Genomic DNA, 14,421 nt, shown 5'->3' with positions numbered 1-14,421 from the left:
AAAGACCCTGATGCTGGGAGGGATTGGGTGCAGGAAGAAAAGGGGACAACAGAGGATGAGATGGCTGGATGATATCACCAACATGATGGACATGAGTTTGAGTGAACTCCGGGAGTTGGTGATGGACAGGGAGGCCTGGCGTGCTGCAATTCATGGAGTCACAAAGAGTCAGACACGACTGAGTGACTGAACTGAACTGAAACCCACTAAAGGTAGATGTTAAATATACACAGTTTATTTTTTTTCTTGTATATCAGTTATACCTTAATAAAACTGTAAAAACATAAATTAGGCTAGAACATATGTTCAGGGAAAACATTAACTATGAAGAAATAACTTGATCTAGTAGTTAAAAATAAATTGGGGACTTCCTTCCCTGATGGCTTAGATGGTAAAGCATCTGCCTACAATGCAGGAGACCGGGATTCAATCCCTGGGTCAGGAAGATCCTCTGGAGAAGCAAATGGCAACCCACTCCAATTCTCTTGCCTGGAAAATCCCATGGATGGAGGAGGGTTGTAGGCTACAGTTCATGAGGTTGCAAAGAGTCGGACACGACTTAGTGACTGAACAATGAATGCATGAATTTAAGTTAAAAAAATTCTAGGCAAGTAGAAGAGCTTGGAAACATGACATCATCTAGACGTGTGGGAGAGCATGGAGTTTTACTGTTACTGAAACATGCAATATCCCTTAAGGCCTCCGTGCATTGCAAATGTTAGTCACATGGACTCTACATATACCCCTTTGTCTCTTCTGCCATTGGCCCCTGTTAATTTATCAAGATCAAATGAAAATATAAATTATTTCATGAGGCCTGTTAAGTGCTCAGGCTGAGGTATTTATGTCATCCTTTGACTTGGTGGTCAAAACAATGGCACATATTCTTTTAGTGGATTCTGTAGCATTGCAGCAAGATCCTCTCTTGAAGGCCAGAGTTTCTGATCATCAACCTAATAGAAGAGGAAATAGGAGTGAATTATTACTTACAAATGTTGGCTCAGTATATGAGTGTGAGATAAATATTGACTCTTCTAGTATATTCCCTCTAATGAATAGTCATGAGAGAGAGCAGGTGGCGGGGGGGACAGCTGGAAGATCTCTGAGTGGTGTAATTGTCATCGAATATGTGTGAAAACATAGTGGACTGAGACAAGAATGTACTTGGACTCATAGGTAGTAGCAAATGGATAACATTTTTGGTCATGGGCCTAGAAAGAAAATGTTTGGAAGATTGTGAACGAGGAGATCCTTGGTAGCTCAGCTGGTAAGGAATCTGCCTGCAATGCAGGAGGCTCCATTTCAATTCCTGGGTAGCAAAGATATCACAGAGAAGGAATAGGCTACCCACAGCAGTATTCTTGGGCTTCCCTCGTTGCTCAGCTGGTAAAGAATCTGCCTGCAATGCGGGAGACCTGACCTGGGATTGATCGCTCGGTTGGGAAGATTACCTGGAGAAGGGAGCAGCTACCCCAACTCCAGTATGAGGGCTGGAAGAATTCCATGGACTGTATAGTCCATGAGGTCACAAAGAGTCGGACATGACTGAGCAATTTTCACTTTTCAGAAAGCAAGCATGCAGATGGACATATAAGATTGAGCACAGAGTATATTATTTTTATAATATATGTTAACACCCACCAGAGAACATCCACCACCAGAAAGACAGTAAAAACCAAGAGCACAACATTATCAGCCAACTGACCTCAGTTAGCTTCTTACATCTCTCTTCCAAAGAGAGATGCATCTTTGTGTACAAACATACTAGCTGAGATGCTGGGATAGACACTTTGTGAGCATGGACTCCTATTCACTAGGATTGATTTAGGTCTGGAACCGCTGAGTGACCAACGTGTATGGAACAGAAATCAATGTTGATGACATCCTCAGAGAAAGAGGGTATTCTGTCTACAGACTGCAATTGGTCTTGAATTTGCAACATCAGCTCTTCTCTAGGTCCCCAGCCTGACGGCATTAATGTCAGGCTTTTCAGCTTTCTTAATTGTGTGAACCGGTTTCTTAAAATCTCTCTATAGATATAGATAGATAGATTCTGTTTCACTAGATAAACCTGCCTAATACATCTCTGTAAAAGAGATGAACTCTAGAAAGTACTCTAGAGAAGCCAAATTCAAACTTCTATATTTGTAACATATGACTCTATACTTTAATACAACATTTAATTTATCCAAATTAGATTTAGATTACCATAGTTTAAACAAATATCAATGGGAGTTGTTTTGGTTTTATAATATTATTTATTTTTAAAAGCAGAGTAACATTTTTTTTTAAATATTAAAACTCCAATATATTCATGGTGCACTGTCTATGGCCATCAGAAATCAATCTATTTTTCAGATAATCTGCTTAAGGATTAGAGGGATTAGTCAATACTTATTAATCAACTCTTCAGCTTTAATTTCATTCAAAACCAGCTTCATTGGAATAAAGATAGGTTGTTTTTTATCTCTTTATAAAATAAGCAGGAAAAGCATTTGTGAAAATGAAGCTGGATTTTGATCTGTGTTCACAGTTGTTAGTACTTACGATTGCACTTATAAAATTGAAATTGCTATTTGGCACACAATATTAATACAAATTTGATTTGATTTTTAAGGGTTGATCATATTTTAATGCTTTGTATCTCTTTCAGTTTGTGACATATTACTTGAATAAATTATTTATAAAGGAAGGAAGATAACAGCATTTTTACAGTTTTGGTATTTTCATACCATAATAATTTAAGTTTATTACTCCTTTTCCAAAGAACATAGAAGTGATTTTCCTTTCAGGGATGATGAATCGCTATCATTGACTCATCAATTGATGTATATAATTGACAGTCAGTGGTAAATGACTTAGTCCTTGATTCTAATTCAGTGTTTGGAAATAGGAGCAAGATTTATTTTGAGTACTTCTCTGATAAGTTGAAATATATAACTACACGGTAACTAAATCAGGGCTTTCCAGGTGGCTCAGATGGTAAACTGTCTGCCTTCAATGCAGGAGACCTGGGTTCCATCCCTGGATCAGGAAGATCCCCTGGAGAAGGAAATGACAACCCACTCCGGTACTCTTGCCTGGAAAATTCCATGGATGGAAGAGCCTGGTGGCTACAGTCCATGGGGTCACAAAGAGCTGGACACGACTGAGCGACTTCACTTTCACTTTTAACTAAATCAAACCATAACACAGATGTCTAACTTATTTTCAACACACTAATCGAATGGTAAGCAAGAACATCTATATCAGAGTCAAGCAGCATCATTTTCCAGCATCATTCTTCGGTCTTGAGAAGACGCTTGCCACTTTATTCATAGTCACTCATGGGTTGCTGCAGTGGAACAAAACCTTGAAAGAGCTATAGGAAGCATATAATTAATTTCCCTGAAGCAGATATTCTTTAACAACAGAATATACATGTTGCCTCTGATGATTTCATTCAATAAGACAAAAAATAACTGATTGGGTAATAGCCTGATTATTGAAAATTTGGGTGGCTGACCTAGCACTGTAATTAGTAAAGTTCAGTTCAGTTTAGCTCAGTTGCTCAGTCATGTCCCACTCTTTGCAACCCCATGGACTGCAGCACTCCAGGCTTCCCTACCCATCACCAACTCCTGGAGCCTACTCAAACTCGTGTCCACTGTGTCAGTGATGCCCTCCAACCATCTCATCCTCTGTCATCCCCTTCTCCTCCCACCTTCAATCTTTCCCAGCATTAGGATCTTTTCAAATGAGTCAGTTCTTCATATCAAATGGCCAGTGGATTGGAGTTTCAACTTTAGCATCAGTCCGTCCAATGAATATTCAGGACTGACTTCCTTTAGGATTGACAGTTTGGATCTCCTTGCAGTCCAAGGGACTCTCAAGAGTCTTCTCCAACACCACAGCTCAAAAGCATCAATTCTTGGCGCTCAGCTTTCTTTATAGTCCAACTCTCACATCCATATATGACCACTGGAAAAACCATAGCCTTGACTAGATGGACCTTTGTTGACAAAGTAATGTCTCTGCTTTATAATATGCTGTCTAGGTTGGTCATAGCTTTTCTTCCAAGGAGCAAGTGTCTTTTACTTTCATGGCTGCAGTCACCATCTGCAGTGATTTTGGAGACCCCAAAATAAAGTCTGTCACTCTTTGCCCTTTTTCCCCATCTATTTCCCATGAAGTGATGGGACCAGATGCCATGATCTTCGTTTTCTGAATGTTGAGCTTTAAGCCAACTTTTTCACTCTCCTCTTTCACTTTCATCAAGAGGCTTTTTAGTTCCTCTTCACGTTCTCCCATAAGGGTGGTGTCATCTGCATATCTGAGGTTATTGATATTTCTCCTGGCAATCTTGATTCCAGCTTGTGCTTCATCCAGCCCGACATTAATTAAAATATTTAAAGTTAGTAAAGTATTGACTCTAATTTATGGGTTCTGGGAAAACTGCAATTAAATGAAAACAACACATAAGCCATAATATATATATATATATATTATGGAAAAGTATAGGCAAAGTGTGCATGGTGGTTGAGATTAGGGACTCTTTAGAGCTGGGAAGGCAGTGCTGTGGAACTTCACATTCTGAGTCTCCCCAGTTCCATAGAAGACACAGAGCAATAAGTCAGGTAAAGCATGTGTAAGTACTTTTGAATCAGAAACTTGGTATCACAGAGACAACAATCTGTCCTCCTTTCCTATGAACTATATTCATTGGAGCTAGAGGGAGGTGGAATGTGGATTAATAGTAGGATTGTTTTGCAGAGGGTCTAATTATGCTTATTTAATTGTATTTTCTTTTTTTAATATTTAATTTATTTATTTGGCTTGTTCAGGTCTTAGTTGCAGCATACAGGATCTAGTTTCCTGACCAGGGATTGAACCTGGGCCCCCTGCATTGGAAGCATAGAGTCTTAGTTACTAGACTACCAGGGAAGTGCCATTTAATGATTTTTTCAATCAACTGTTCAAGGAAGCTGAAATGAACCTAGTATATAAGTGAAGGTGAAGGATACAAAATTATCTCTAAACCCAATGTATCTGACTAGATTAGATTTGGAAATTAAAAAAAAAAAAAAAAACAATGAAGAAAATGCTTTACCTGTTCCAAGATGTAGTGCTCAGTGATTTTATTTATCTCATTTTATTTTCAGAAAAAATTACAGAGGTTATATATTGTCTTTATTATAAATATAAAAATGTTAGATCTTGGAGAGCTGAGGTATTTTGCCTGTAGTTATAATGCATATCCAGACTTCCCGGGTGGACCAGTGATAAGGAATCCAGTTGCAATGCAGGAGACTCAAATTTAATCCCTGAGTTAGTAAGATTTCCTGGAGATGGAAATGGCAACCCACTCCAGTATTCTTGTCTGGGAAATCCCATGGACAGATGAGCCTGGCAGGCTGACAGTCTATAGGGTCGCAAAGAATCAGACACAGCTTTGCAACTAAACAAACAAAAAATAATGCATATCCAGATTTCAAATCCGTGTCACTTCACCCAATACCCATGCTGTTGCCACTGAAAAATTCTGTCTTTTTACTGTATGTGATAGCCTAAATGATTATATAAGTGGAAGAATTATGTTTTTCTAACAAGTCTATGAGCACCGTTAGATGCTGTCAGTGATGCAGTTGTGGGACAAGAAAGCCCTGCTTTGAACGAGAACAGAAGTGGGGATGTCTCGCTTAGTGTCACTCTGTAGGACTTGTGTACTAATACCATTATAATGTGTCATAATATGAAATCCGCATAGTCCTAATATTTCTAATTCTTCTTCCCTTAAGAGCACGTCAGAAAATTGAACTTGCCTGACCCTTTGAAGCTGTGAATGGTTAAGTATCTAATTATGCCGGTAGAATATATGAAAAGAAGAGGCCTGCTGCTTCCAGGACAAGACGTGTGTAAGTACTTGATTGTTCAGCTGTCTCCTTCCATGCTGCAAAGCATCTGAAGCCATTTGTGTGCAATAGCATATGAAGATGCCATAATATTATAACACTGCATACAGTAAATGTGTAGACCCAAACTCACCCTTAACATGTTTTGGGCATATAACATGAATATGAAAAATACAATTAGTTGTGCTAAACCATGAAGATTTTTGATATTTTGTTACTGCAACATAGTTTAGCCTCTCCTGACTGAGGGAGATGTAGTAGAATAATATTTCTGATGTATTATTCTCTCCTTGCAAAGCAGAGTAACACGTAAAATAGCTTATATAGGAATATAACATCAGGAGTGAAAAGTTGCTTCCATACTCATTATTGCATTTCATCCTCCTACAATCTATATTTTTTATCATCCTATTTTTAAAAAGAAGGTGTTCAGGTTCATGCAGGTGAAGATATTTGTTCTGTGTCATACAGAAATTATGTGGAATCTGGATGTGAATGCAGATACTCTAGCTTTTAGAACAAGATTTCTTTCTCTTATCTGTGGCCAGTCTTAGTTCTTAGTGCCAAATCCAATTAATGTGCTTCAGCCCTAAATGGACTCTTTTAGTGGACTTTTCCCACTGCATTTTATGTTATTGATATTACCCTCCTAAAAACTCTCTCTTCCTTTGACTCCTTTGACACCACTTTTCTTTATTCACTCTTTTATCTGTCTTTGCTTCCTTCATGGACTTCACTTCCTCTGTGTGTTTCTTAAATATTCATATTTTTGTGTGTTCTCTGCTAATTTCATTCCTTTCTTTAACATCTCCAACTGGGTGATCTCATCCACTCTCATGGTTGTAATTCTCATTTTTATGCTAATGACTCCATTTATAGGCAAGTACGAACTCATTCTGAAATTCAAAGCTCTGTGGCTAGTGCCCTAGATGTATCTCCTTTTGAGTATTCCCAAGACAGCTCAACCTATCACATCCAAAATAAATGCATCTTTCTTCCTAATGTGCCTGTTACATGGTTCCCTGTATTCCAAATAAATGTCATCATTCACCTAGTCTCTAAATTCAGAAACTTGGACATCACCCCAAACCCTTCCATCTTTGTCACCACAACGCCACCTGTCAAACTCTAAACTATGTTCATTATAATTTCTAGGTAATATGGTTATTTTTGAGTGCATTTTCCACCTTCTGCCCAAATCCTAGATTAGTTGTTTTATTTCTTTTTTTCCTTTTAATTTTTTGTTTGGTCCTCCTTTAAACCTGTGTGTAAACAATAACTGGGCATTCTCCTTTCTATTGTCATCCTTCTTCCCCAGTAAACTACATTTTTCTCAGTATACTGTCTCAATAACATATTCCGAATTTAGTCTGCTAAAATATGTTGCATATGATAAACTTTATACATGTTTAAATACAGAGTTTGCTAAATATAATGGGTGTATAAATACCCATTTTACTGGTGAGTTTGAACTCCTGTAAGATAAATATAGTGGGTATCTTAAAAAATAGAAATTTATTTTCTAACACTTCTGGAGGTTGAGATTCTAGTCTATTTGGTTTCTGGTAGGAGCTCTCTTCCTGGCTTGCAGATGGATCCAAAAGAAAAATAGAAAGTGATCTCTGATATGTCTTCTTATAAGGACACTACTCCTGCTGAATTCAAGGAGCCACCCTTATGACCTTATGTAACCTTACTTCTTCAAGGTCTTGTCTCCAAATACAGTCACATTGGGGGTTAGAGTTTCAACACATGAATTTGGGGTAGACTTAATTCATTCCACAGCACCTGTGTTTTCACCATTTCCATCCAAATATAAAACATTTCCTTAACCAAGAAAACAATAATTTTATGATTCATTACATCCAACACACCTATACACTCAAAAACACATAAACAACAACAACAACAACAAAAATAAAACAAATCTAGTAAGCCAATGATCATCTTTCTGTCCCTGTAAATTACTGTCTTCTCTAGAGTTCCTTTTAAATGGATCTTACAGTGTTTTGCTTCTTTTACTCTGTATAGTTTCTGAGATGTGTCCATTTTGTCTGCGTTCCCTAGTTGTGTTCTGTTTTATTGATAAATAAGTAATATTTCATTGTATAAATATACCACAACTTGTTTATGCATTCATCTGTTGATCAGTGGGTTGTTTCCAGTTTGGAACCATTGTAAGTGCAGGTGCTATGAACTTTTATGTACAACTATTTGAGTGAATGCATGTTCTCATTTCTTTGAGGTAAATACCTATGTGTAGAATTATATGTTCAGTTATGATCTAATCATATTGAACGTGTGTAGGTTTCTCTTTATACTTTGATAGAAAACAATTCAAGGTATTTTGTATATGTGGCTAACTTATGAAGGAGTGAACTCCACTCTTTTTCCCTTATAAATTTTATACTTCATTTTAGTCTTTCTTTATGAGGAGAATACATCTTACTTTCGTGTGTCATCTTTGCTGCCTTGTTAGATCCTAAGTGGTGTAGGGTTGAGAATAAGGTCATATGGAAATTTTTTCACTCTGGTGGGGCTGGAACTCTTAAGTCCTCAGACAGTACCCTTTCCTTTCACAGTCTGATCTCTACCATCTTTTTCTGTTCTCTACGACATAGCAGATACTCTCTGATAAGCTCAGGTGGTCCCAACATGCATAGTACAACCCAACCTTCAGCCACAAATTTAAGGGAGATCCCACATGAATTCTGGGACCCTTCTTTGAAGTTCCACCTTTCAGACTCAGCTGCCTTTATCTCTGATTTCCACTTCCTTAGCTCAGTGGACAGCCATAGCCTGCCCGGGCTTTAACCTTATGGGGTAAGAAATTTTTCCTAGACAGATATCTGGCCAATGGGACTCACCTTCTGAGCCCTTCTCCCATCAGAAATGTCACAGTTATTACTGCCTATTCTCTGAGTCTGAAAAGTGTCACCTTGTATATCTTGTCCACTTTTATAGTTCTCATTGGTGGGGGTGCTAGCCTGGGATCTGGTACTACCTGGAACATATATTTTCCTATATAATTTTAGCTACCTTTTCACTTGCTGAAAATCCTTTAAAATGTATGTACCACAATCAGATCAGCATATTTTTCAAGGTCCTTCCTGCCTGGCTACTTGAGTTTGCTCTTTAGTCTCTCCTAATCTTCTCTTTTCTGAAATTCTAGATTTCTTAAAAACACCATGCTGCTATTAGGCCCCACACATGTCTCCATACATGCTTTGTTGTTTGATACCAAACTTACATATGTAAAAAGAGCTGCTGCTGCTGCTAAGTCACTTCAGTCATTTCTGACTCTATGCAACCCCATAGACGGCAGCCCACCAGGCTCCCCTGTCCTTGGGATTCTCCAGGCAAGAACACTGGAGTGGGTTGCCATTTCTTTCTCCAATGCAGAAAAGTCAAAAGTAAAAGTGAAGTCGCTCAGTCGTGTCCGACTCTTAGCGACCCCATGGACTGCGGCCCACCAGGCTCCTCCATCCATGGGATTTTCCAGGCAAGAGTACTGGAGTGGGGTGCCATCGCCTTCTCTGGGGTCCCTCAAATTCTTAAACTGCCATTTAGATGTATTTACCCTATATATTGACAATAGGCTACTGGGGATATATTCAGCTAAATAAATAAGAGTTTTGTGAATCCCTTCAAAGGGGAGAAAATAATCTTTAAATTTTTTTCAGTTGTAAATAACCAAATGTCAGAAGTATATGTCAGATAAGCAATACCAAGTTCCCCTTTGTTGAAAAGGAGGAACATTACTATTCTTTTGAAGCAATAAATCAGGTATAAAAAGAGATTATTTCTTTTAAATTTTCTTTAAAACTTCCCTGATGGCTCAATGGTAAAGAATTTGCCTGTCAGTGCAGGAGACATGGGTTTGATCCCTGATCCAGCAAGATCCCACATGCCATGGAGTGACTAAGCTCATGTGCCATAGCTATTGAACCTGTGTTATTTATGCTTTAATGATATCTAGTTGGACACAGTAGGGATTACTGTCCTATTTTCTACATAAGGAAGCTGAGCCTCTGTAAGTATAGTGGATACTGTCAGTTCCCACCCTTGTGTTCTCAGCACTCTTGTCTTCTATATGCATTGATGGTTTTCTACTTCCAGAGCTTGTGATACTTTGACTGATGTTGTTCTCTGGCAATTGGAGCGGGCTTGCCTCCTCAGGGTGGACCAGAAATGATAGAGATTAATGTCCCTTCTGCAGTCTTTGCTCAGTGATGACAGGAGTTGGTGGATAAATGTGCCACCTTCCTCACTCTTCTTCAGAGACACTTGACACTCTGATACATATTCTTTGCACTGTCTCAGAGATTTCAAGTGGGACTGAACCTTTATACACAAAGAACCCACAGAGTTCATTAAAGTTCTTTATATTGACTTCCTTCTCTGTCCCATATACATATCTTCCCTACTATGCCTTCTAGGGTGGCTTCTTATGTTAAATACTTGCACACAAATCATTGTCACAAGGTCAGCTTCTGGGCAAACAACTTTATGAAGATCACTGACTATTTTAAATCCATACAGCTAAAAACTGATAAAGGTGATGAAGGTAATAAAAGTGTTAGCCCCTTGGTCATATCTGATTCTTTGTGACCCCATGGATTATAGCCCGTAAGGTTCCTCTGTCTATAGAATTCTCCAGGCAAGAATACTGGAGTCAGTTGCCATTCCCTTCTTCAGGAGATCTTCCTGACTCAGGGATCAAATCTACATCTCCTGTGGCTCCTGCATTGGCAGGCAGATTCTTTACCACTGAGACACCTGGGAAGCTCAAGAGGTAATACAAGGCTACATATATCCCAAATCTAAATACATTGTAATTTTTAACCTCAAGAATTGCACTGAGATAAAGGTCTTCCTATGAATATTCCTCTTAACCCATCCTGTTAGCAAATGGCTCTTTACTCTACAATTAAAATAAGGGAATTTAGCCTATGTCTCTTGATTTTCAGTTAGTTACTTCTCACTAACATGCCAGTTAAATAATAATTTTTTAAAGACAATCTAACTTAATGGAAAGGGAAAGTCTTTGGAATAAGAAAGACTTTTTTTCAAATCTCTTTTCTATCTCCTATGTGTGTGAATATTAATGTACTATTGCAAGTTTCAGGAGCCTCTTCTATAAAATGATGTATGCATAATGGAATCCAAGTCATAGGGTCTTTGTATGGACTAAATAAAAGAATGTACATAAACCACTTAACGTAGCTTTGTTGACCCTACATATATCTGGCACTTTCTGATATGATGGTGATTTCTTCCTTGAGAGTAAAACTTTTTCATTTGACTTCATATCAGTGGCCGATTAATACTTGGAATAAAATCAGGAACTGGGATTTTTTGATCTCTTGGATTAAATGGACAAACTTAAGATTCTTATATGAAAGAAGCTACACTGGCTATTTTAGTGCACAGGTAAAAGTTCTAGCAGAGCAGTAATCCTCTCACAGGCTTTGGGAAATCTGCTTGTAGAACCATCATTTTACAGGCCCAAAGACACTTAGAGAGCAAAGAGCCATATCTCTTTCTACCAGTTGCTTTATTACCAATATTCTCCCTGGCCCCAGGTAACAATATATGAAAGTTGAGCTTATCTGGAAAGTACTAAATTACTTCACTTATTTTGTTAGGAAAAAAAAAAACAGAATAATAATGTGGTTCATTTCAGGGAAGATTGTTTATTCCTAACAATCCATAATGTGCTTCTATAAATAGTCAAGCTGTCTAACCTTTGGCAATGCCAACACAATAGCTATGAGCTCTTAGGTTTCTTCAAAGAGTCAGATTGTTCATAGATTTTTATATGAATTTTTACAACGATACAATGTATGTAGAAAGATACTCCAATTGGTTAAGTTACCTTTGAAGGTCAAAGCAAGTGCTTGATGCCAGAGTTTGTTTAAATTCTGCTTAGTATGATTTCAGCCTCTACATTTTCCAAATAATATTTTATTGCTTTATATTAACCTTCATATATGTATAAATATATATTATGTTGGAAAAATTTATACACCTGTGATGCTTGGTCCCTGGAAGAAAAGCTATGACAAACCTAGACAGCATATTAAAAAGCAGAGGCATTACTTTGCTGGCAAAGGTCCATCTAGTCAAGGCTATGGTTTTTCCAGTAGTCATGTATGGGTGTGAGAGTTGGACCATAAGAAAGGCTGAGCACTGAAGAATTGATGCTTTTGAACTGTGGTGTTGGAGAAGACTTTTGAGAGTCCCTTGGACTGCCAGGAGATGAAACCAGTCAATTCAGTTCAGTTCAATCACTCAGTCGTGTCTGACTCTTTGCGACCCCATGAATCACAGCATGCCAGGCCTCCCTGTCCATCCAACTCTCGAAGTTTACCCAACCTCATGTCCATCGAGTCGGTGATGCCATCTAGCCATCTCATCCTCTGTCGTCCCCTTTTCCTCCTGCCCCCAATCCTTCCCAGAATCAGGATCTTTTCCAATGAGTCAACTCTTCACATGAGGTGGCCAAAGTATTGGAGTTTCAGCTTCAGCATCAGTCCTTCCAATGAACACCCAGGACTGATCTCCTTCAGGATGGACTGGTTGGATCTCCTTGCAGTCCAAGGGACTCTCAAGAGTCTTCTCCAACACCACAATTCAAAAGCATCAATTCTTTGGCGCTCAGCTTTCTTCACAGTCCAACTCTCATATCCATACATGACCACTGTCAAAACCATAGCCTTGACTAGATGGACCTTTGTTGGCAAAGTAATGTCTTTCCTTTTGAATATGCTATCTAGGTTGGTCATAACTTTCCTTCCAAGAAGTAAGCGTCTTTTAATTTCATGACTGCAATCACCATCTGCAGTGATTTTGGAGCCCCCCAAAATAAAGTCTGACACTGTTTCCACTGTTTCCCCATCTATTTGCCATGAAGTGATGGGACCAGAGGCCCTAAAGGATATCAGTCCTGAATATTCATTGGAAGGACTGATACTGAAGCTGAAGCTCCAGTAAATTGGCCACCTGATGCGAAGAGTTGACTCATTAGAAAAGACCCTGATACTGGTAAAGATTGAGGGCAGGAGGAGAAGGGTCCAACAGAGGATGAGATTGTTGGATGACATCACCAACTCAATGGACATGAGTTGAGTAAGCTCCAAGAGATGGTGAAGGACAGGGAAGCCTGGAATCCTGCAGTCCATTAGGTCACAAGGAGTCAGACACAACTGAGCAACTGAACAAAAACAAATCACATAACATATATGTATAATATATAATAAGATATAGTGTACATCTCCGCTTAACCTTAAACAGCCTCATATATTTTGACAGATGCATTGATTAATTCATTTATTTATTTGGATTCTGTTTTGTGATTACCTAATCTGCGTGCCTTGGCTTGAAGCTCAACATTCAGAAAACGAAGATCATGGCATCCAGTCCCATCACTTCATGGGAAATAGATGGGGAAACAGTGGAAACAGTGTCAGACTTTTTTTTTCTGGGCTCCAGAATCACTATAGATGGTGACTGCAGCCATGAAATTAAAAGACGCTTACTCCTTGGAAGGAAAGTTATGACCAACCTAGATAGCAACTGGAACCTATTATATAGAGTGAAGTAAGCCAGAAAGAAAAACACCAATACAGTATACTAATGCATATATATGGAATTTAGAAAGATGGTAACAATAACCCGGTGTACGAGACAGCAAAAGAGACACTGATGTATAGAACAGGACTCTGTGGGAGAGGGAGAGGGTGGGAAGATTTGGGAGAATGGCATTGAAACATGTAAAATATCATGTATGAAACGAGTTGCCAGTCCAGGTTCGATGCACGATACTGGATGCTTGGGGCTAGTGCACTGGGACGACCCAGAGGGATGGTATGGGGAGGGAGGAGGGAGGAGGGTTCAGGATGGGGAACACATGCATACCTGTGGCGGATTCATTTTGATATTTGGCAAAACTAATACAATTATGTAAAGTTTAAACATAAAATAAAATTAAAAAAAAAAAAAAAAGCAGAGACATTACTTTGCCAACAAAGGTTCGTCTAGTCAAGGCTATGGTTTTTCCTGTGGTCATGTATGGATGTGAGAGTTGGACTGTGAAGAAGGCTGAGCACCAAAGAATTGATGCTTTTGAACTGTGGTGTTGGAGAAGACTCTTGAGAGTCCCTTGGACTGCAAGGAGATCCAACCAGTCCATTCTGAAGGAGATCAGCCCTGGGATTTCTTTGGAAGGAATGATGCTAAAGCTGAAACTCCAGTACTTTGGCCACCTCATGCAAAGAGTTGACTCATTGGAAAAGACTCTGATGCTGGGAGGGATTAGGGGCAGGAGGAGAAGGGGATGACAGAGGATGAGATGGCTAGATGGCATCACTCACTTGATGGACATGAGTCTTAGTAAACTCCGGGAGTTGGTGATGGACAGGGAGGCCTGGCGTGCTGTGATTCATGGAGTCACAAAGAGTAGGACATGACTGAGCGACTGATCTGAATCTGTGTGCCACATTTTGAAAACCACTAAGAATGTGGCAGT

Source organism: Bos grunniens, chromosome 18 (assembly GCF_055505025.1).
Source record: "Bos grunniens cultivar Pamir isolate PY7600 chromosome 18, Bosgru_T2T1.0, whole genome shotgun sequence".
NCBI lineage: Eukaryota > Metazoa > Chordata > Mammalia > Artiodactyla > Bovidae > Bos > Bos grunniens.
Note: the sequence above shows the minus strand (reverse complement) of the source record.